Source organism: Cynara cardunculus, unplaced genomic scaffold, assembly GCF_001531365.2.
Source record: "Cynara cardunculus var. scolymus isolate 2C unplaced genomic scaffold, CcrdV1 Un_Scaffold_3459, whole genome shotgun sequence".
NCBI lineage: Eukaryota > Viridiplantae > Streptophyta > Magnoliopsida > Asterales > Asteraceae > Cynara > Cynara cardunculus.
The window spans coordinates 32,299-36,308 of NW_020201484.1; the positions used below are offsets into that span (position 1 = coordinate 32,299).

The following is a 4,010-nucleotide window of genomic DNA, read 5'->3' on the forward strand; positions in this document are numbered from 1 at the left end:
AATGTGAAACAAACAAACTTACTTTTACCTACAATTCCAACTTACTTTTAACCACAAAGATGGTGCCTAATTGGTTTGAGCTTGACCCCAAAAGTCAAAAGTACCAGGAGGTCCCATGTTTAAATCTAAGAAGGAATAAAAATCCGCTTGTGACCATGAAGGTTCAAATACAATGACTCTGTGTTATCTATAAAGCAGATGGTCGTCCTGTGATTAATCGGCTCACACAGCGGGTTGGATATCCAGGTTAATATTTAAAAAAAAACTTACACCCATAACTAATCTATTATTTCTTTTGGAAAAATATMATTTTGCTACAAGTGGAACAAAATTTCATATCCAATACCACCAATTAATTATACCTTCACTTGATAAGCAAAAGCAAAGCAAAGCAGCCTCCATTTTTCTTATGAATGAATCAAGAAGCAGCTGTAAATGTCACTGCAGATTGCCACCATGCTTGATGATAYAGCTAATATTAACATCACCCATGACACTCTCCTGTCCTTTTTTGTTGCAATTCCATGACTGTCCCAGCAATCCATACTCATTATATACAAACCCAAAACAAAGTAAGTTATATGTAACTTTACACAAGTTTACATACCTTAGGGCAATAGCAACCGAAAATATGAAACCAACCGACATAGTCGCTGTCGCACCCGTAAACAGGAAGGCATCCCAAATGCTCGGTATAAAATTTGCTCCAACATAAATCAAACTCATCACAAAGCTTGTTACCATCAAGAATCTTCTATTATCAAAACCAATAGGGATTTACATAAGGGAAAAAATCCCATCCAGGTTGAGGCGCAGCGAGAAGAATACAATCAGGAAAACAAGCATCAGATGGAGGCAGTAGCTTATCCTAACCACATCATTAATCAGTGAGCTATATGAGATTCCAAGATCACCATCAAAATTCCCAAGTACATCATCCTAGGTATGATCACCAAAGAGTAGAAATCCGAAAAAGCTGGTTGCTACATACACTGTGGAACACAATAAGATTGATTGCCGAACTATATACTTCATCTGGGTAGGATCTTTTAACTCATTGTCGATTGGGTGAACTGTCATAAATATGCAATCAAATAAGTTCAATCAACGTTCCTTCAGAACTTCAGTCAACAATATAGATGAAAAGAAACAGCATAAGGAAGACTCGTATTGTAAGAAATAAGTTCGCATATCCCAAAAAGTTGAATAAGAGATGTTGAATGCACAAATGTCAGCTAAATCAAGCAGAAATCAAATCTCAAACCAGGTTTCTGGGGAGAAGTTTGATGCCACTGAAGGTACCTGGAGAGTGATAGACTGGGATTAAAGCCTGAGTGATGGATAGAGAGTGTCTCTTCGAAGAGGATGAGCCTGAATCATTTTGAGCAAGGGATGAGTGTCTATTCGAAGAGGATGACCCTAAACCCTAAGCTTGAATTGTATTTTTGAGGGGAAGTCTCTCTCTCACAGCCTTCAAGAATCATTTCAAATTTCATCACAACCTTCAAGAATCATTTCAAATTTCAAAATTTCAGAAATTTCAAATTTGAAATTTGAAATTTGAAATCTAAAATTGGTAGGAGTGGTGAAGGCAGTGATCAGATACAGAAGAAGAAGAAGAAGAAGAAGAAGAAGAAGAAAGTGGCCTAAATTGGTGATTTTAAAAGTCTGATAAGGAGAAAGTAGGTTTGACCCAATTAGGATTTGGTATGGTATGAAACCCTTGCATAAATAATTTGTACATTGTGCATGATAATTTGTAATTAAGAGATTTTTTGAATTCTTGCATAAAATGATTGTACTATGTGCTTGAAGGGTTGTATTTAAGATAATGACTTGAATGCTTATATATGTAGTATAGATATATATGTATATATTTTTAAAGTTGTGACTTTTATTATAAAGCATGCATATATGTCCAATATATATATGTCAGGATATGATTTTATTCACACAAACAATGAACTCACTGAGCTTTATAAGCTGATTATAGTATGCATCTCAGGGCCAGGTAGTTCGAGGTTGGATAAGGGCAAAGGACACGCTTAGAGAGTTGCTAATTATCATCTTATTTTTAGTCTTCTGTCTAGCAGCGTTGTGTTGATCTTTTGTAACTTAACCTAGTGTGAGGTGGGTTAGAACTTAAGTTAATTTTTGGTTGATTCAAAGACTTCCGCTGTAAACAGTTTAAAATGTTTTATTTTAGCCGTCTTTTGGAGTATTTATTTAGGAATTTGTTTCAGATTACGTAACATTCTCATATTAAAAAAATGAGGGCGTTACACTTAACATCTTGATTTTTCGGTCAATCACAACTTTTGGTGTCTCCACAAACTTTAGTTTACTATCTAGTTTAACTTCTAGAAGCAGTACAGCTAGACTCGGATCAGCTAAGAATTTCCATAAGTTCGATACATGAAATGTGTGGTGGATTAGACTAAGCTCTTCTGATAGTTCTAACTGATAAGCCACTGGCCCAATTTGTTTACAAATTCCGAACGGCCCAACATACCTCGTACTGAGCTTAGTTTTCTTTGCAAATATGATAACATCTTTCCGTGGAGAAACTTTCAACATCACAAAATCGCGCACACAGAATTCAATCGTTTTCCGACGATTATCGGCATAGCTTTTCTGGCGCTCTTGTGCAACTTTGATTCTTTCACGGATCTGTTCAATCTTTTCGGAAGTTTCTTGAACAATTTCGGGACCCGTCAACTGTCTCTCACTTACCTCGTTCCAACATAACATCGTTCAATATTTACGTCCATACAATACCTTATATGGTGACGCTTGGATGTTGGAGTGGTAACTGTTATTATAAGCGAACTCTATCAGTGGTAAATGATTCTCCCACGATCCCTCGAAGTCAATGACACCAGTTCTCAACATGTCTTCGAGAGTTTGGATGGTTCTTTCACTTTGCCCATCAGTTTGCGGATGATATGCGATACTTAATCGAATTTCAGACCCCATAGAGTTTTGCAAACTTTCCCAAAACCTTGAAGTGAAACGGCTATCTCTACCAGAGACGATATATAGTGGAACACTGTGCCTACTTCCAATTCTTTGATATAAATTTGTGCCAACCTTTCTAAAGAGTACCCCTCTCTTTTAGGTAGAAAATGCGCAGATTTAGATAAGCAATCAAAAATTACCCAGATTGCGTCATACCCTTTTGGAGTTCGAGATAACTTTATGACAAAATCCATTGTCATGTGATCCCACTTCCATACAAGAAGTTCCAGAGATTGAAGATATCCAAAAGGCTTCTGATGCTCGATCTAAATTTGTAGACAAGTTATTCATTATTCCACATACCTGGCTATATCTTTCTTCAATCCGGGCAACCAATAAAAAGGTTTTAGATCTTTGTACGTCTTATTGTGTTATAACCGGGTTTCGCATAACTTGAGTTGAGGTAATTTATACGTATTATGTGGATTACATGAAATATGCATATATGTGAAAAGGTGTCATGACATATATGATTTATACATGTATGCATGTGGTGTGAAACATGCATAAGGTGGTGTATAATTGTGATAAATTATTTCGGTGGACATTATTTTATTATTTAAAAGCTTATATCTTCATGGTTAAGAAACCATGAATTTTATAATGCAAAATCTACCGTCCAAAGTTATTTCTATTAGACAAAAGCTTTCACCACCTTTAAAGTTTTATTAATAAAATCCTCCACCGCCTAGGTGAGGATATTTAAAGAAGAGTTTGATAAGGTTATCCTTATCACTGTCACTCTTTTAGAAAAGAACCTGTGTGTGAGCTAAAGTGTTCTTCAAAGATTCTGTGTTAAGAATAAGTTGTTGCTGTGTGTTTATCATCAAGAAATCTGTTTGATAAGGTGAGTTTTAAACTACTGTTGAGTATAAACTGTGAGTTTTCTTTTAAAACTACCTTTGTTTATAAACTGTGAGTTTTATTGTTGATTATATGCTACGAGTTTTGATGTTGGTTTTGAAGAAAAGATGGTAAAACTATTTTGATAG

The 4,010-nt window shown here is 35.5% G+C and overlaps 1 pseudogene; it reads right to left on the reverse strand.

The window, feature by feature from the left end:
• Nucleotides 1-407: 407 nt before the first annotated feature.
• On the reverse strand, nucleotides 408-2,892 carry LOC112503642 (annotated as a pseudogene).
• Between the last annotated feature and the right edge of the window lie 1,118 nt (nucleotides 2,893-4,010).